The sequence below is a fragment of the Prunus mume genome, linkage group LG2, assembly GCF_029339155.1.
Source record: "Prunus mume cultivar Tortuosa linkage group LG2, ASM2933915v1, whole genome shotgun sequence".
Taxonomy (NCBI): domain Eukaryota; kingdom Viridiplantae; phylum Streptophyta; class Magnoliopsida; order Rosales; family Rosaceae; genus Prunus; species Prunus mume.
Genome location: NC_142699.1, coordinates 26,639,917 through 26,660,776, shown reverse-complemented (window position 1 = coordinate 26,660,776; position 20,860 = coordinate 26,639,917). Strand labels below are relative to the sequence as shown.

The 20,860-nt window shown below is 37.1% G+C and overlaps 2 pseudogenes across 2 annotated transcripts; both read right to left on the bottom strand.

Annotated features, from left to right (window-relative positions):
* Positions 1-3,270: 3,270 nt before the first annotated feature.
* LOC148919933 (protein NETWORKED 1A-like) lies at positions 3,271-6,427 on the bottom strand (annotated as a pseudogene). The gene is made up of 4 exons (XR_016123555.1): positions 6,320-6,427; positions 5,854-5,922; positions 5,147-5,497; positions 3,271-4,686 (listed from the first exon to the last, which is right to left on the bottom strand). The product of XR_016123555.1 is annotated as a protein NETWORKED 1A-like (transcript).
* A 4,494-nt stretch (positions 6,428-10,921) lies between these two features.
* Positions 10,922-15,928, bottom strand: LOC103324010 (protein tesmin/TSO1-like CXC 2; annotated as a pseudogene). Its single transcript, XR_016123814.1, has 10 exons — positions 15,727-15,928; positions 14,341-14,501; positions 13,507-14,261; positions 12,678-13,165; positions 12,480-12,554; positions 12,167-12,347; positions 11,989-12,084; positions 11,848-11,914; positions 11,566-11,722; positions 10,922-11,483 (listed from the first exon to the last, which is right to left on the bottom strand). The product of XR_016123814.1 is annotated as a protein tesmin/TSO1-like CXC 2 (transcript).
* Between the last annotated feature and the right edge of the window lie 4,932 nt (positions 15,929-20,860).

The following is a 20,860-nucleotide window of genomic DNA, read 5'->3' as shown; positions in this document are numbered from 1 at the left end:
AATTAAAATATGAGAATTTGGCCAAAGAGGCAGTTGCTTTGAAAATCGAAATATCTAATGCACCTCAACATGTTTATTCCACCAATATTAATCAAGTTTGTGATGTTTGTTATGAGATTGGTCGCTGCACTAAAAATTGTCATCTGTTACATGAGATGAAATGAGCTTATGAAGAACGGTGTGCAATCATAGGAAATTATCAAAAGGCATATTCTTCTTTTTTTGAGACCTACAATCCAGCAACAAGAAATCATCCTAATTTCCATTGGAGGAATAATGAGTCCCAACCTCAAGTAAGTTTCCCTAACCAACAATCTTCTACTCCAAATTCATTTAATCCTAAACCATCGTTGGGAGATACTCTTTTCTAACTTTTACAAAAACAAAAAATTGATGGCATTTGATGCATGTGACTTACTCTTATTTTTACATGACTTGAAAGATCCTAAGAGCATTTCCACTCATGGCCTTTTGCCCTCTGGATTGAAAAAACCTCTCAACTAATGAATTCTAGCCCGAGTAGTAGGGATGGCAAAAATTCCCGTAGGGGTGGGTCCTCGACCCTAACGAGGGGAGATTTCGGGGCCAAACTGGGATTGGGTACGAGGATCCTCGAACTTGAAAAATTCCCGATGGGTATGGGGAGGGAATGGTATTGGAGTCCTCATCCCTGAACCTGACCCGAAAATATATATGTTTATATTTAAATAAATAAATATATAATTATAATATTTATGTTTAACCCTAAGTTAACCTTCCTCTCTTAATTCTTCCTAATCTTCTTTGGAATTGTTGAGGTCCAAAAAATCCAAGGTTGGGCCCAGATATATTCCTGGCCCAAGTACGATACCTTATTGAGAGAAAACCTGACTTGGGTACGCAAGAGTTTGTCATATGTGCTTGCACACGTGCCACGCGAAGCAAATACGTAACACGCCACACAGAAAGGTCGTAACAAGCCCGTAAAATGTATTGGCTCTATGAACCCTCGCTTATTATCCCGTTGAGTGCCATTTGGCCCGGCCATAGCCCATTACAATATGACAAAACTCAAGCACAAGCACGCCAAATAACATGCAATGCCAAGTGAAAAACCTTTATCTTAGTACCAAGCTACGCTACAAGCTTAAGTGGGCCCAAGCCACGCGAATGCCTAGGGATTGCTGAGCGGGTTGTGGTATGGATGGTTACGAGTATTCAAGAGACCCATTGATGGTCCAAAAAATGGAAGTTTTGGGACTGCTTGGGAGCACCAAAACTCAAGCTCATTTCTTGAGCCTAAACATATGGGTAAGCATGAGAGAGAAAACCCAATACCTTAGGAAAATATCCAATGACCTACAACACCTAGAAATATCCCGCATAAGTCAAAATATTCAGCACCTTGTCAAAACTAAAGCAAATCCATGCAGATAGGCTGTTTCCAGCAGCTTGATGAAACCAAGGCAAACTTACAAGCCGCTGGAAATAAAACACTAGCACCCATACCCATTCTTTCCTCTACAACTCTGGTGGGAAAACAAGAAGGAAAAGTGAAAGGCGCCTCATGCAGATGGAGGAGTCCAGCCGCAGGAAAGTCTTGGAACCCCAAAAAGCTCTGCTCCTATGTGTTTGGGTTGGGGAGATTTCACCAAAGAGGATTGATTGGAAGAAAGTGAAGAAAAATGGAGAAGAAGACTTGATAGAATTGAGGACGAAGATGGTATTGTCATACTTGGCCGCTACCTACTCCGTTGCCATCCCTACCGGGTAGGATGTGGGCTCCACCAAGTCTGGATAAGCTCGAAGGCTAGATCAGCCTGAGGGCGCTGATGTCAACGAATAAAATTTTTTATAAAAAAAATTGAAAAAAATTACAAAAAAAAGTAAGAATTTTTTTTTAACACATACCTAGCAATTTTTTATTTATTAATCTCATACATATTATTCAAATTAATCTCATGTGAATAGTAATTGCCCTTGGATTGTCATGACAATGGATGAAAAAGCACCAAAAAAAACAAAAAAAAGCTACGACAGATACTATTCATGTGAACACGTGAACATTAACTACCCTTACTTGCCATTGCCTTTTGTCATAGCAAATGAGTAGAAGTGCTCTAATAACTTGAAGACCATATTACTTGCTGCTTGTTATGTTCTAGCTATGAGGAAAAGAAAGTTGCTTGACCGAAATTTTGTGCTTTAATCCAAATACTAAGTTTTTATTATATTTAATCCGAGATTATCTTTGAATCCTGCTTTTTACAGTCTGTTATATTATTCCTATTCGATCTACCATGTAATGTGTACCAAAAGTACAGGCCAAATAGCATCACTCCGCTTGTTGTTTTATAAATTTTTTTTTCCTTTATTCAATCGGTACAATTAAAGTCGACTGGCAAAACATGTAGAAAGGCTGAACGGCAGATGTGTTTTGTTCCGTTCCCTATGTCAGTTTGAAGTGTTGGGAAGCTATTTTGCAGCTTCACCAATTTTGAAGGCAGTAGCCGATTTTAGAGTCCCGATTTATGGATAAAGAAAAAAGACATTGGCTGCCTGAAGCACTGCCACAATTCCAAAGCTAGCCCTCAACTTTAAGTGGGTGCTCCATGAAATGAAATACGAGAAGGGTGTTGGTGTTGCTTCATGACCAGGCCCCCCAACTTAAGGCCTAAGGTAGCTCCCAACTCAAGGGGTTTACAAGTGATGGTCTAATTTAAAATACAAGTGATGGTCTAATTTAGACTAAATTAATCTAATCAATTGTGAGAGGATTTGGATTCAAACTTGGATGCAATGAGGGTGGGATCACTGGGCGAGGCAATGGTGATATTTTGTAGACTTTGGCAGATGGGTTTCCCTAAATATTTTAGAGTGGATAGGTGGGTAGGCGAGGTGAGTACTTCGGGTTAATAATGTTACTCTTTATAAATAAAGTGTTGTTTCAAAGAGTAAGAGCATTTGTCTCTCCCTATTGTCGTTGCCAATATATGATCAGTTGAATTGAATTATGCCAACAGAACCACCACTCTAAAAAATAATAATAATTTGGTAAAAAAGATATGTATAGAAATCTGAAATTGGGGATCATAAAGCATTGCATCCATTAAATTCCTGCTTCAGATGTTATACACACCCAAGAAGGTCTTGGTTAAAAATCCGGTTAATATTCAACTCTATCCATTTCCCATCTTATTGGAAAACATTTGAATTGAATAAAAAAAAAAGCTTGTATTATTTTGAGCTTCTCCAATAAAAATGAGGTAGTTTCTACACTTCATTATGAGATGAAAAGCAGAAGGAAGCATCTTATTTTGATTAGATCAAGCCTAAATCTTACAGAAAATCTGAGCTAATACAGTTCAGTTTTCACCAACTAATCCAAGAAATGATTTGCTAAGGTAATAATATTAGGACCATTTCATGGAATGAAAACTTAAAAGCAAATAAAATATGCTTCCCTCTAAAGTGGTTACTTCCTCAGTCTCCATTTGTGGAGGGTCTCATACACCCACACACACGAGCCTTCTTGCGCCTCTCACTACTTCTGCCACTGTAAATAAAATCCTTCAGGAGAACACCTGTTCTACTTACGTAAAATCCATTCCTCCCTTTGTTTTTGTTTTCATCCTCCAATTTCAGCAAAATATAGTGAATGTTCTGTAACTCAAACTGCAACCTTCCAATATTCTCAGACCCTTTACTTGCCTGTTCGAGTATTCTCTCTCTCCGGACATTTCCAGCCTCCTCCAACTCCATGGACGTCTGCTCGTTCAACGGAGACTCTTCGATATTCTTTTTCAATTGATCATTAATTTCTGCTAGCTGCACAACTGCCTCCTCAACTTCATGCAAGTGTGTCTTGACTGTTTCATATTCAGTGCCATTTGCCTTTCTACCCTTCTTGTTTGTCTCCATCTTCTTATTCAAATCTTGAGCAATTGTTTGCAGACTTATCAGTTTCTGAGCATCAGAAGCAAGTCTCTCCAATATCTTTTCCTTCTTGCCTTCATGACTTGGCCCTTGAATATCAAGGGACACCTCTAGCTTGTCAATGCCCAACTCCTTCTCAGCCTGAACTTCCGAAGAAGAATTTTGAATGATCTTCTGCAAATCTTCAAACTGATGGTAAGCCACATCATCCCTTGGTGCAGATGCCTGATTTTATATCTCACTGGTCACTGGATCCTGACGGCAGTGTTGTTCAGCAGTTTCCCATAACTCAAGCATTTGATCATCCACCCCACCATTATCTCTCCCGCTTCTTCCATAAAATGAACAATCTGAAACATGATCAAGCGGAATATCTTTCATCGAAGTCCCATTATCAGATTTCATCCTCTGCAACTTGAGATTTTCATCAGTAAACTCATTCACAAGTTTCAGCTCTTCACTTTTACTGCCTTTTCCTTGAAGTGAGATACCTTCTGATTTTAGCTCTTCGATCTCCACAGAAACCTCCACTTTGATGTTGCTGTTTTTTGTACTTTCCTGAGTTGCAAGCCTTTCCATTTCTTCCACCATTGCCTTTTCAACTGCTTCAATTGCAAGCCTTTCTGTTTCTTCTACAAACATCTTTTCAACTTCTTTGATCATAGTCTGCATTTTTTCCAATTCTGAAATTCCGTCTGGTACCAATGTGCTTCGATCTTCTCTGGAATCCTGACAGCTCTTTTGATGTAGATAATTTTGTGGTTCAATATCCTAGAAGCAAAAAGCTAATTAGAAGAAAGAAGAAGAGCAGCAGCTAGCAATGGCGATGGTCAGAGTGGTGCAATCAGACACAAGCATGTTAATTTAGTATTAGTTTTAGCACTAAGACTAAAGACAACTTGCAGACTTGTTTTCTCAAATATGTTTCTGTTGTGAAGGCCTTCACCAGAACAAGAATGTTTTAAGTTTAATATAAACAGGACTCTCAGAACTAACTGGAATTTCATGTGAATATATGATAGCAGTTAGATACACATTTCCTCCATGCCATTTGGCCAAAAACACACACTAAACAGATACACTTCTATGTTCTTGAAGGTTCCCTTGAAATTCAAGCCAATTAATTTGGGTTCATGCTGTCAAAACCAAAAATGGAGCAACTACCTAGCTCAGATTGTAACTTCTGAATCATCATGATCATTAATGTTTCTCAAAAGAGGGAAAAGATTACCTTATATTGTTGATTGCTTTCCACAAGAAGCTTTGTTCTAAGAACGGCATTGTGCTGAAGAGATGCTACATTCTCTCTCAATGAGGCTACAACAGGAACATATGCAGACAGCTGGGCCATCAGTCCACCAACTTCACCTTCCAAGGAGCTAACTCTTTCTTTCATTTGTTCAAGCTCCACACCTTTTGTAGCACTTTCATCTTTAAGACTCTCACAAACTTCAGAAAGCTCATTAACTTTATTTTCAAGAAAAACTTCACGGACAGCAGAAACTTGAAAATCAAAATAGAATGTTGCAAGTGGATCCACAGGCTGGCCATATCTCTCTTCAAAAATTGAGGAAACTTGGTTAGGTTATTTTAAACTGCGTCAAAATGTCAGGTACAACACTTATGTCATAGATGATGGATTTTCCTACAGTTCACGGATGAAAAGCTGATGTGAATTTAAGAATGACTACAAGCTTTTGCTAGATTTCTGATCTATGGGAAGTGAATTTCAAAAAGAAGTCACGCAATCATCTGGTTTCAGCTTATATTTCCAAGTCCTATTTCTAGATTTCATACAATAAAAACATATAATCATAATCTTTAAGAATCTTCATTTCTTATTAAGATTCATATCATTTTCTCCAAAAGACAGCTTTCATTCAAACAAATATTTTAATTATTATTTTCTGATCAATGGGAAGAGGAAAAAAAATGCACCTGTGAGTACGCTGGAAGCTGAGGGCGCACTGGAGCCACTTCAAGTGGATCCACAGGCTGGCCATATCTCTGTTCAAAAATTGAGAAAACTTGGTTAGGTTATTTTAAACTGTGTCAAAATGTCAGGTACAACACTTATGTCATAGATGATGGATTTTCCTACAATTCACGGATGAAAAGCTGATATGAATTTAAGAATAACTACAAGCTTTTGCTAGATTTCTGATCTATGGGAAGTGAATTTCAAAAAGAAGTCACAATCGTCTGGTTTCAGCTTATATTTCCAAGTCATATTTCTAGATTTCATACAATAAAAACATATAATCATAATCTTTAAGAATCTTAATTTCTTATTAAGATTCATATCATTTTCTCCAAAAGACAGCTTCTCATTCAAACAATATTTTTTATATTATTTTCTTATCAATGGGAAGAGGAAAAAATGCACTGTGAATGAATGAGCCACCTCAAGTGGATCACAGCTGGCCATATCTCGTTCAAAAATCTGACCAAGTTTCCTCAATTTTTGAACAGAGATATGCCGATCATCTTCCAAAGTGTACTCACAGTGCATTTTTTCCTCTTCCCATTGATAAGAAAATAATAAAAGTTAAAAAAAAAAATTGTTTGAATGAGAGCTGTCTTTTGGAGAAAATGATATGAATCTTAATAAGAAATGAAGATTCTTAAAGATTATGATTATATGTTTTTATTATATGAAATCTAGAAATAGGACTTGGAAATATAAGCTGAAACTGACGATTGCTTCTTCTTTTGAAATTAACTTCCCATAGATCAGAAATCTAGCAAAAGCTTGTAGTCATTCTTAAATTCATATCAGCTTTTCATCCGTGAACTGTAGGAAAATCCATCATCTATGACATAAGTGTTGTACCTGACATTTTGACGCATTTAAAATAACCTAACCAAGTTTCTCAATTTTGAACAGAGATATGGCACTGTGGATCCACTTGAAGTGGCTCCAAGGCGACTTCCAAACAGACTCACAGTGCATTTTTTCCTCTTCCCATTGATCATAAAATAATAAAAGTTAAAATAATAATAAAAATTGTTTGAATGAGAGCTGTCTTTTGGAGAAAATGATATGAATCTGAATAAGAAATGAAGATTCTTAAAGATTATGATTATATGTTTTTATTGTATGAAATCTAGAAATAGGACTTGGAAATATAAGCTGAAACCAGATGATTGCGTCTTCTTTTTGAAATTCACTTCCCATAAATCAGAAATCTATCAAAAGCTTGTAGTCATTCTTAAATTCACATCAGCTTTTTATCCGTGAATTGTAGGAAAATCCATCATCTATGACATAAGTGTTGTACCTGACATTTTGACGCAGTTTAAAATAACCTAACCAAGTTTCCTCAATTTTTGAAGAGAAAATAAAACAGATGAAAAAGCAATTTTGCACCCGGAAAGTAACCTAAGAGTAAGGAGATCAGAGTGACACGAGTTACTGAAAACAGAGCCATCAAAACCTAATAATGCTCAGAAATAAAGTTATCCAACCATTTCCAACAGACCCAAACAAAAAGTGACCTTCGAATCAGTATCATCAATACTTCAATACCCAAAAACAGATCATACATACATATGCTAGGTGTAAGCAAAAGTCACAGACCTATAAGACTCAGACAACTACAAGCTCTAGATTTCATAAAATGCTAATGATGCTAATATTAAAGACATGTATGAAATGCTAATGATGCTAATGAATTCATTGACCTCAGACAACTACAATTATAAAGTAAGATTCAAATGCTCTTGCAAATTATCTTGCACTGATGAGACATAACCAATTGAAAATGTTACTTATTCTAACTTTTTCTACCCACTTTTTTCCCCCAACCTATGTGACCCAAAGTATGCACACAACATCAAAGCATGCACCCAAAGTATGCACAGGATCATTCTAGAATCATGAAATACAAAACCCTTTGTGACAACAAAAAACAGAAAGGAAGAACAGAAAAATGATAGGGAACTCACCCAAGTCAAAAAAAGGAGCAAAATTGTGCAGAAAGTAAAATGCGTGACAGATAACCATCAAATGAACAAGAAGGAAATAGAAGAGAGAATAGTAACATTCTCAAGCATGAATGAGCACAAATTGTAGAATAGAACAGATATCCTAGACCCCTCATGATCAACTGCAAAGATATCCTAGAAACCTTGTGATCAACTGTAAAGAATCGATATCCTAGAAACCTCATAATTGAACTTTGGAACCAAATATGCCTACACTCTCCAAGATATTCCAACTCTTTAGACAGCCTAGAACCATGCACTTTCCTACCATAAAAACCCACACTAAGCTCTCACCCTATCAATATGCAAGAAGACCATAAGGCCATCAGTTAGACTTAAATCAACATATAATCTGAAAAATGAATCAGCGAAAATAAAACAGATGAAAAAGCAATTTTGCACCCGGAAAGTAACCTGAAAAAGAGCCATCAAAACCTAATAAGCTCAGAAATAAAGTTATCCAACCATCCAACAGACCCAAACAAAAAGTGACCTTCGAATCAGTATCATCAATACTTCAATACCCAAAAATGATCATACACATATGAGTTACAAAAGTCGCAGACCTAAAAGCTCCTCAGATTTCATAAAAGCTAATGATGCTAATATAAAGACATGTATGAAATGCTAATGATGCTAATGAATTCATGACCTCAGAAATACAAGCTCTAGATTTCATAAAATAAAAAACATATAATCATATCTTTCCTAAACCCTAAGAATCTTGATTAGTCATTTTAGTCAGAAAGAAAACAGAATAATCACCAGCATCCAATGCCCGATGAAGCATTTGCTGGAGGAGTTCGTGAAGATTTCTTCTCCGTTCCTCACTCTGAGATTTTCTGTGATCTTGAGTGCAGAATCAGAATGCACAGAGAGAGAGAATGAGAATGGGTATGAGGAAGAAGGACAGAGAATGCTTGAGGAAGAAGAAGGGAGCTGTGAAAGAATAATGAATTTCCTTCCAAATTGTTTGTAATGTGAAATAAAAGACACATCGTTTTCCCCATCCAAAAAACAACGACATTGCGTTTTCATAAGAACATGGATACGCTGCTAGTCCGTCCCGTATCAGATACGCAGTCGGATACGATAGCATCGGATACGCTCCAATACGCATTGGATACGTATTGGAGTCAACGGATACGATCTTTGACTAACGGATACGCGTATGCTCAATCTTGAAGCCAGAAGCCAAAGAGAGAGAGAAGGAAAGATTGAGAGAGAGAGAGAGAGAGAGAGAGAGAGAGGAGGAAGAAGAAGAAGAAAATATAGGAGGTACACTGGACGCTGCGTGTGAGGAGGGAGGGGGCGAGAGAGAGAGAGAGAGAGAGATGCAGAAGAGAAGAGAGATGGTGGAAAAGAAAAAGGAGCGGCGCTCTGAGGAAGAAGAAGACCTCATTTTTCTTTCTGTAATATAAACTCTCAAATGAACGACGTCGTTGGTTGTAAAAACATATGTTGACAAAAAATAATTAAAGATCTGTTTATGGGTTTTGGGTCTTAATTAAAAATATTAAAATGGGTCATAACATAATTACAGCAATAGAACCACCAAGTGTACCAAAATTCACATACACAAATGCATACGTGCGTTATTATGACATAAGCCCCCATTTGGTGGGCTGCACTGGACTGGACTTTTCCAATTAAAATGGATTATAGTCCTAGTCGTTGTTTGGTGAATCTAAATTGCATGTTGGACTGGCTGTGACTTCTTTTTTTTCTCCGGATAAGAATCCATTGTATGATGGTTTTGTAAACCCAAGCTGAACCACGGGTTTTGAAGCCTCCACCTCCTCCTTCACATCTCATCGCCTCTGCTCTACGTCTTCACATCTCATCGACTCTGCCCTACGTCTTCGCCCCAAGCTGAACCACGAGTTTTTGTCATTCAATCTTTAGAAAACCCAGATTGTGCAGAAGTTTCGCATTCAGAAATCAAACCCAAAAAAAATACTAACTGAGTACTAGACTTCCATTTCTTTGCAATTTAATTATATGTTTTCTAGTACTCAGTTAAACTATCATATAAAGTGATGCTCGACATTCAAGCAGGAAAACATGTCTCACATAGGCTGGAATCCACTTAAGAGCATCTCCAATAGATGTGTCAAACGTGCCACATAGATATTTAACAGCTAGAAATAACATCTCACATCACTCCAACCGATGTGTCAAAGCTTATGTGGAATGAAGGCTGGAGGTTGATATGTTATTTTTGACATCCCAAAAGCAAGATGTCAAATGAATATTTTATTATTTTTTCTTTTCTTTTCTTTTCTTTTTACTTAAAAATGAATCAACACTAAAATGTAATAAAATAATAATTTAATTTGACATATTTGGTGAAGTGTAAAGCTGTGTAAGATGTATCAAAATTCATATACACGAATGCACACGTGCATTATTATGACATAAATGACTTTATTTCTTTGCAATTTAATTATATGTTTTCTAGTACTCAATTAAATTATCATATAAAGTGATGCTCGACATTCCAACAGAGAAAACATGTCTCACATAGGCTGGAATCCACTTAGAGCATCTTTAAGTGATGCGAGATGTTATTTCTAGCCGTTAAATGTCTATATGACACTTTTGACATATCAATTGGAGATGCTTTTATCTCGCAAATCATAAATTCAACTTAATCATGGATGTTCATCCAATCCACTTTCTTAAGAGTCAATTTTGAAGTATTGTAGAATGCGTTGAGCAAATGTTTTTGGCCTTTCCTAAATTATAGTTTGGATGTGGAAATCACTCTTCTTCTTTTTTTTGTGCGAATAGACATTCACCTTCCAAGTTTCCATCTCATAATCCCATATCCTTGGTGAAATGAAATGGTTCGTCAAAAGATTTGTCCTTTTATCTTTCAGGGCAGTGGTTGAGCAAGATCAGAGAATTCAAGTAAAGCCAATTTAAGGGAAAATCTTATACTAAAAGGATCAAGAATTTTTTTAAACATGCTATTTCGTTAAGTGGCCAGAGAAAGATGAGAAGCATGGAAACAAAAGGGGGGGAAAAGATGGACTATAGATTGAAACTCCATATTATACAAGGAAGAGTTGGGTATTATGAGAGCAGGATACCATACCACATACTATTATACAAGTACACAAAACTAAATAAATGACATACAGAAAGAAACTAAACAACTTATCTTAAGCAAACTAAAAGATTTTGTTCTACTTTCCGCAACGAAAATCTGACCATCGCAATGCTCTCAATGCTGGGAAGTGAGAGACGGAAACAAAGGGATGGATTGTAAAATTAATTTCCTACCAGTCCTTCGACCAGGTGATGGCCCAAAGTCACTATTAGGAGGGCACACCCTCTTACTATTGGGAGAAGCAGTCTTGACGCCGGTGCTAGGAGATCCATCTCCTTGAAGAATCTCCGGTATTTCATCCTCTGGAACAGTTTGGCTATGTCTCTCAAACTTGGATTCGGGTCGCAGAATATTTGGTTTTCCGAGTTTCTGGCTTGTATACAATCCAGAAGAGGATCCTCCAATGCTAAAAACAGAAGATCGCGGTGGTTTGTTCTTTGATGAAAATGGCAGTGAAACCATTTGTCTGGAACACAAATTGTACCATTAGAGATGTTATAACAATGAAACATCAACTTCTCAACCCACAAATAGTTTAAGAATTAAACCTGGAAAGCCGTAAAGGCGTTGTGGGAAGAGCAGAATCCAGGCGCTGCTCTTCATTTTTCTGAATTTCAATTTTCTGTTGATGTTTCTCAGCCACACTCTTTTCACATGCTTCTGCTTCTTCCTCATATAGCTCAGCTTCTGTTCCTATAAAAGATCCTGAATTCCAAAAGAATAAGGAGCAAATGTAAAGTTAATCAGCAAGCACACTTGAAGAAGTTCATAGGAACAAATGTAAAGATGATAAGAAATCAAAGGCATGTCAAGCATAGCACTTCACTCACCATCCTTTCTACCAAATGCGTTTTTACAGCCTTCACATCTGCAGCTAATAGAGCATCCAACACCGCCCTTTAAAAGAAAACCAAATGTTAATAAGATTAAATAGGATTTTATAAGCAAACAGAATATGCTGAGGGGAAAACCTGATAGCATTCACAGTATTTTTTCAGGCAGCTTGATTTCTTGCAGTTGCATCCTCTTTTATGTCGTGCAGAAGCTGGGGTCTTGCTGGATTCCTCCTGCTAGTGAAAACAACTTTTACAGGTTAGATTGCAGTTCAACTAGCAAAAAGAACATAGAAGAGTTGACTTATTTTCTAACCCCAAGTTCAGGAACAGAATCTGAGCTCCTAATCACTTTCGGAGCAAATGCAAGTGGGTTGCGAGACTCAATCTGTTTACGAGTTGCAAGAACAGTATCTTCATGGATAGGCTTGTTGAAGCATTCGTGACATGAACATGGTTCTATGCAGTAGACACCAGCAGCAAAGCATTCACAGTAACTACATGAATAGTATCACGAGTCAAATAATAAACTCAAGGACTTCTAATGGACTAATCAACCAGATGCATATATCTCAATGCAAGCGACGTAACAAAAATTTTAGGCTTCACTAAAAGGGAGATGAACCTACAGTTTCAAACACTTCGATTTTTTAGAGTTACAACGTTTGCAAGACTCAGTTTCTACAGCATGGTCAAACCTGCGCCTGCAAATCCAATGAAAATTATGAGATGATAGATAAATATACAAAAAATCTAACCAATTACATGAAAAATGAAAATCAACAGGACAATAATTTAATGGAGAATATCTAGTCAACAGCACATGCCTCTTCTTTTTGGGGCTCTTCTGGTTGAACTCTTCATTAGCTAAAAATGCAGGTTCTTGGGAAGCATCGTGCGCCAGCTGAACCCCATTTTCAGTGCCATCCATGTCACTTTCTGAAGAAGCTGAAGATAAAGATTCATGACCAGGTCCTTGACCACCGGTGGGGGAATGAATGTCGGCAGTGGAGTTGGGCAAACTTAGTTGCCTACCATAAGCCAGACTTTCACACTTAATGATTTTGTAGTCTGTTGAGGTTTTTGCAAAAGCATTTAAGTGCAAACCAATTCCAGGTAAGATGCACCGTGAGGATTCACCACCGGGTTTCATAGGAACTAGTTGCTTATCATTTGTGGTGATTTTTTCATCAGATTGAGATAGCATATTAGAACTACTGTTTGAAACATTATCTAAACTCTTCCTGCGAGCTCCTGCCATCTCAAAATCCAGACAGCGCCTTCTCAAGCCACGTTGCAAATTTAAAACAGCAGGCTGATACACAAACAGAGATAACACTATTAGTACAACCGAAGAAGTAAAATAAAAAGGCAATGAAAACGATATAAACAAACAAGTCACAACTCTTTAGAATCAGCAAGAGAAAATAGATATTAAAGAGGACTATCAAGATGGCATAAATGTTCTGCACGAGGGTAACCAGAAAATACACATAAAATTAGTACAAACAAACGTACAACTCTTACCGTACAACCTACAGGAGTAGGCTACTTTTTTTTTTTTTTGGGTCAGAACAGGAGTAGGCTACTTATTCATTATATATCTATGCAAATGTTACTGAAACGTGGGTGATGGAACCTTGTTGCATACTGTACCTTTCAACTGAACTGCATGGGTGTTTCCTCTTTATTATCTTCTTTCTCACTTTGAGTGCTAACCATACAATTATTTAAATGGTCCTCCATCTGTTCTGTTCTTTCCAGCTGACTAGCTTCTCCATATTGAGAGGAAGGATATTCAGTTTCAAGTTGTCCGCCAGAACCAACCATATCAAGGACTTGCATGTTTTGCTCATCATTAACGTCATTTTGCGTGAGCTGCGGCGCAAGAGAAGTACAAAATCTTGTTGCAGGGTCCAGAGAATTCTGCATCAGCCCCTTGAAAGCCTCGGTGCCATTGGGGGAATCAAAAATTAACAGGTCAGCAGCATCAGAAATCAAACTCTCCCAATCACAGCCTGTCCCTTATTTTCTTTGCACAGTCTGGCATATAACCTGTAGATGTGCTTCATCATTGGATGAACCTTCTTCATAGGTCTTTTGAACATATGGAACAAGTGGAGCGGACAAGTCGGCCACTTCCAACTCACAATGTGCCTCAGTACCAGAACGAGTTGTTGGGCGACAGTCAGGGCTACCAGTCATATTTCAAATTCCGTGGTAGCTCAATTACAAACTTTGAGTGTTCACTAGATGGCTCTACAGAATCTTCTCCTGTAGAAACCTCTGGAACACAATCTTCGCGTAGCTTTTCTGAGTTAATATAAAGTTGAGCTGCATCTTCATTTGCAGAGACTTTATTTCCACTTTCCAGAGAGGACTCGGGTTTTGACTGATCTGAAGTGTAATGCCTGAAAACAAAAAAAAGTATAATTTACTCAAAGAATAAGGTAAAAACAAAAGGTACAAAGAAATACAGCAGTGAATTACCTCCTAAGGAATCTGGATTCCTTGTGAGCAATGACATGGGGAGAAGTGAAAACAGATGGAAGGGATGCAAAACTGAGTGAGCTGAACGTCTGAGTAATGTGTACAGACTTAACTGGCTTGATAGAAGAAAGACTATTGATGTAGTTAAAGACAGGAGAATCCTGCACATGAGGAACACAATTCTTCTTAATTAAAATATTTACATACACACAGCAATAGGAACATAAAATCTGGACTAAATAGAAATTAAAATGAAACGGGTTTTCAATACAAAATTAATATATAAACTCTATTGCACCACCAAGAAAGTAAAAGAACCATCCGCATATCCTCAAGCATCAACAATAGGAGAATAGGAAAAACAAACATACACCTATCAAGCAAATAGTTGACCACAAAATCTGGCAAAAATGAATGCTCTACAATCATTATCTGCAAATTTCATGAAGATGCATATATCAGATCTGTTAATAACTTTTCTGAGTCTGGTTTTATGGCCTCTTGTAACATAGAATGAAGTAATAAATGGCTCAAAAATCTTTTATAAAATTTTATTAAAAAAAAGTGGCTCTAAAAGAAATTGTGTTAGCAATATATTGAATCTTAAATGAAAGAAAAACATTTGAAAATAAATTCCATTACTTCTGTTTACAAACAAAAAAGGTAAAATTGATACAAATTAGGCCTGAACAACAGTCTCAAGTCTCAAAATAAGCTTTCTAAACAAATCATCTTACAAGAGACTTGCTGAAGCCAATTAGTGACAATTGAGCTCAATTTGAGATCTAAATCACAAGATACCAAAACCCACATAAAGCAAACCAATTTTCCAAAACAAAATGAAAAGAGGAAAAGCGGACAACAAATTATCTAAAACGAATTATCACTGTATTCTTTCTAAGGACATCCAATTGACCACATAAAAAAATATATACGAGTCCTGATCCAGCTGAGAATCAAAGATTAAACCACATGCAGTGATGCAGAGCAACACCCCATGAACCAGAAAGAAGGAAAAAAATATGCCTCAGTTAGCCTTCTCAAAAATGCACAAGCTTGAGAAACACCAAGGCAAAAAAACTCAAAAACAAAAAAAAAACCAATTGAGCAACAACCTTAAAAGTTTGTTTTAAAACCGAGGCAAAAAAACTCAAAAACAAAACAAACCCAATTCAGCAACAACCTTAAATATATATATATATATATGTGTGTGTGTGTATGTATATATAATGCCTAGAACCTTCTCAAAACTGCACAAGATTGAGAAATACCAAGGCAAAAACTTCAGAAACAAAACAAAACCCAATTCAGCAACAACATTAAAATTTGAAAGAAAGAAAAAACAACAAGAACAAGGAGAACAAGAAAATGGGCACAAAGGCTGACCTCAAATTTGGCTTTGGAAGTGCCGATCTGGTTCCTCTCCGGGGTGTCCATTTCCAGAGAGGCAGCTCCACCACAAGCCCTCTGCCTCGACTACTTCATCAGCCACTACCACTACCACTACTTTCTCTCTCTACTTTTTTGGCAGTGAATATTTGTTCTTCTCTCTAAATTGTAAAAAGGAAAGACATGGTGAGGTGGGTCACTTGACTGGGTCTGCTCTGCTGCAAATAGGTTGAGATTCAAGTAGAAGTGAAGGCGGGAGAGTTATAAAGGAGTAGCTAATAGCTATGGATTTTTCTCGTGGGGATAACCTTGACCCTACCACCAAAGCCCCAGAGTATCCACAGCTGTCTGTATGTATATATGTTTGCGTTTTCTCACACCCACCCAAGTTTAAAACAAGGTAACGTACAGTTTACTGTGTATGGATTCTCTCTCTCTCTCTCTCTCTCTGTGTCTGTTTTTTCCTTACAGGGTTTCTCACTCATTCACGGTTCACCACCCGCTTATCCCCTCCTCTAGTCTTCGGTCTTTGCCCTTTTGGGTTTTTATATTAATTACTTTGGTTTGCATTCTTTTCTTTTCTTTTTACTACTTGACTTTGTAAAGTGTAATACTTGTCCCTTGAGTCTTTGACTATTTTGCCTATATTGAAGTAACTTGGCAGTGGTTTTGGCCTTCGGTAAATAACCCAAGGTTGCAGTATATGCCAATAGAATTACTTAAACTTCTTACATTTTTTATATGTGAATGGAGTGTCTATATCACATCCTTAAGAGAATAACCAACGATTTTGTTTTCACAAGGTTAAACCCAACAAAATATTTCCATTTTTTGTGCAAATTGCATGCTCATTATGGGTTAAAATCGCCACTTCAACATCCATTTCATATTTAAGATAAGGCTGAGGTTGCAAAATGCAGATCAGATCTTGTGGAGTGAGCCTTTTGGCAGGAAGTGTTTGTTAATTAATTAATGTTATCCTGGGACGGGAAGGAAGAAGGCTATCTCAGTTGAGCTAGGATATCCTTGTAGCTTTTATGGATTCTGGAGGCCTTTTGTTTTTCTCTGTGTTATGTTGCACAAACAAGTTTTCTTGCTGACAAACGTGTAACACCATTTGCCCATCTTTTTTTTTTACTCTCTCTCTCTCTCTCTCTCTGCCAAATAAGCATTCCAATAAAAAAATTACTAGGTATATTGGAGTTTGGGTATGGGAGGATAGATTTGCATGTTACCCTACCATATCAATGGGTTGTGGTCATCCTTCTTTTTAGCTCAAAGTGTGGATGGATTTAATTTTATCTTTGTATGTTGTGTAGCCATGTATTCATCACTTACGTTCTCCATTCGATGATTTTCGTTTTGTACTTCAATTCAACTGAGAGGAAGGCTTAAGTTTAGACGTAATTGTTGGATTAAATGCTCTACTCTTAAAATTGTAAGGGACTTCATAGTTCAAATAATTAAGAATATTCGTCAATTTAACCGATATTTTATGTACAATTTCCAGCTTTTGTATGGGAAAAAGGTAAATTATAAAGCTCTTAGGATTTGGACCTAGGTAAGATTAGGCTAGGCCCAAATAATAACAGCAAACTTCATAGAAAATAAACAAAGAGGAGCCCGACAAACAAAGTCTTTGAGCTGAAAAGCCCATTTAGGAGGCCCAATGATTCTTTCTCAGTGTTGTTATTGTTTTGTTCTGACTTCTGTGTTTGCTTCCCAAGCTCTCAAATTGTCATATTCATTGGAGGCTATTGAAGGAAACTGCAAAATGCCTTACCTAAAACAGACATGAGCCAGGCAAATGTTTTCATGAATCCAATGCACCATGAAGCTTAGCTTAGCTACCTTTTTAGTTGGATTCATTAGGTTGACAGGCTATAGGATGTCAACATGGATTACCTGTTTGTCGTCACTTGGCCCTTCTGAGTTTCGAGTGCTGACAAAGATTGCCAAACATGTATTATTGCTCTCTTCTTGGCAAGCACTCCATTTCATTGTTGTAATCACCGAATTTTTGTTTTGGGGGCTTTGAAACACAATGTGGAATTAAAATGCCAAAGAAGATACAGTTGTATCTTTTGCCGGCCACAAGTTTTGATGACACATTGAAACTATGATTTTGTAACCACATCGCATGTCCATTTGCGCCGCACAAAATGCTGATTCTATAAGAAAAACACAAATGAGTACGTAAGGCATATCTGATGATTTTCTGTTAGAAATGATTCTGTTTTTTTTTTTGGTAAGAAAGACAAATGATTATGTTGGGGATATACCATAATGTATCTAGCTGCTTTCCATATCGACCATCACTCCTTAAAATAAAAGCATGAAAAGTGTTGCTATTTATAAGAAGGAAAAAAAAAAAAAAAAAAAAAGGAAGAAAAAAAAGAAAGAAAAACAGTGTGCCCAAATAGTTTAATAAGACTTGAATTTCAATCCTTTTTTAAAAATAAAAAAATCACAAAGAATAGCATTTGGTTGCCTCTATTTTGTTCGTTCTGTTCCAATGTTAGATAGATGTCTTGTTCTTACTTTTACATCAAAAACAACATTTTGGCCCATAGAATTCATGGTCTAATAACTAGAGTCCTATGCTTAAGAACTTTTTTTAGCTCTAGAGTCCTATTTTTGTCATCCATAATAATTTGGTACCCAAACTATTTACAATGCATCAAAGTGACATTCCACATCACATCTACAAAAAGAAAAACAAAAAAACAAAACAAAAACAAAACAAAACAAAACAAAACAAAAGGAAAAAGGAAAGAAAGAAAAGTAAATGATGGCTAATTTTGAGTTTCTAGACCTAGACTTGTTTTGAACAAGAGAAGAAGACCTAGACTTGTAGTTGTGAGTTTTGTTTTGAACTTTAAATCTTGATATTTATTAAGAAAAGTATGCTTGTCTGGTCAAGTCTGATGGTATTTGGACGATGGGGTAGTCTCATGTTCAAATTCCATAACATTTTGGTAGTGTGTGTAAGAAAAAAACCCTCCTCTTTTCTAACTTTTACAAAAACAAAAAATTGATGGCATTTGATGCATGTGACCTACTCTTATTTTTATCGGACTCGAAAGATCCTAAGAGCATTTCCACTCATGGCCTTTTGCCATCCTAGGCTGAAAAAACCTCTCCACCAATGAATTCTAGCCCTGATAGGATTCACCCAGACTAGGCAGGCCCGAAGGCTAGATCAGCTCGAGTGTTGACTAAGAGCACTGACGTTCGCGAATAAATTTTTTTATAAAATATCGAAAAAAATTCTAAAATATTACAAAAAAAATATCATACCTATTAATTTTTTATTCATTAGTCTCATACATATAATTCAAATTAATCCCATGTGAATAGTAATTGTCCTTGGGTTGCCATGGCAATGGGTGGAAAAGCACAAAAATCATTGCTAGGCCAGATACTATTTACGTGAATAAGGATTTCATTTAAATTTTCTTGATGAAATTTATGAAAAATCTAATCAGTGGACCACTCCTAGTCCATTTGAAAGTACTAATCGCTCTAAGTCTACTTCCTCTTCTGTTAGTAAAGGGAATTTTCAATTAAAAGGAGGAAGATTATTTGAAATTAAAATATGAGAATTTGGCCAAAGAGGCAGTTGCTTTAAAAATCTAAATATCTAATGCACCTCAACATGTTTATTCCACCAATATTAATTAGGTTTGTGATGTTTGTTATGAGATTGGTCGCTGCACTAAAAATTGTCATCTGTTACACGAGATGAAATGAGCTTATGAAGAACGGTGTGCAATCATAGGAAATTATCAAAAGGCATATTCTTCTTTTTCTGAGACCTACAATCCAGCAACAAGAAATCATCCTAATTTCCGTTGGAGGAATAATGAGTCCCAGCCTCAAGTAAGTTTCTCTAACCAACAATTCTACTCCAAATTCATTTAATCCTAAACCATCGTTGGGAGATACTCTTTTCTAACTTTTACAAAAACAAAGAATTGATGGCATTTGATGCATGTGACCTACTCTTATTTTTACATGACTTGAAAGATCCTAAGAGCATTTCCACTCATGGCCTTTTGCCCTCTGGATTGAAAAAACCTCTCAACTAATGAATTCTATCCCGATTTGTAGGGATGGCAAAAATTCCCATAGGGGCGGGTCCTCGACCCTAATGAGGGGAGATTTCGAGGCCAAACTGGTATTGGGTATGAGGATCCTCGAACTTGAAAAATCCCGGATGGGTGTGGGGAGGGGATGGTTTTGGAGTCCCCATCCCTGAACCTGACCCGAAAATATATATGTTTATATTTAAATAAATAAATATAGAATTATAATATTTATGTTTAACCCTAAGTTAACCTCCCTTTCTTAATTCTTCCTAATCTTCTTTGGAAATTTTTAGGCCCAAAAAATCCAAGGTTGGGCCCAGATATATTCCTGGCCCAGTACGACACCTTACTGAGAGAAAACCTGACTTGGGTACGCAAGAGTTTGTCATATGCGCTTGCACACGTGCCACACGAAGCAAATACGCAACATGCCACACAGAAAAGTGGTAACAAGCCCGTAAAATATACTGGCTCTATGAACCCTCGCTTATTATCTCGTTGAGTGTCATTTGGCCTGGCCATAACCCATTACAATATGACAAAATTCAAGCACAAGCACGTCAAATAACATGCAATGCCAAGTGAAAAACCTTTATCTTAGTACCAAGCTACGCTACAAGTTTAAGTGGGCCCAAGTCACACGAATGCCTAGGGCTTGCTGAGCAGGTTGTGGTATGGATGGTTACGAGTATTCAAGAGGCCCATTGATGGTCCAAAAAATGGAAGTTTTGGGCTGCTTGGGAGCACCAATGGAAGTTTTGGGCTGCTTGGGAGCACCAAAACTCAAGCTCATTTCTTGAGCCTAAACATATGGGTAAGTATGATAGAGAAAACCCAATACCTTAGGAAAATATCCAATGGCCTACAACACCTAGAAATATCCCACATCAGTCAAAATATTCAGCACCTTGTCAAAACTAAAGCAAATCTATGCAGATAGGCTGTTCCAGCAGCTTGACGAAACCAAGGCAAACTTACAAGCCGCTCTATGGTGGGTGTTGCGTGCGCAAATCTCACGGTCTAGTGCTCCGGGCCAAGGG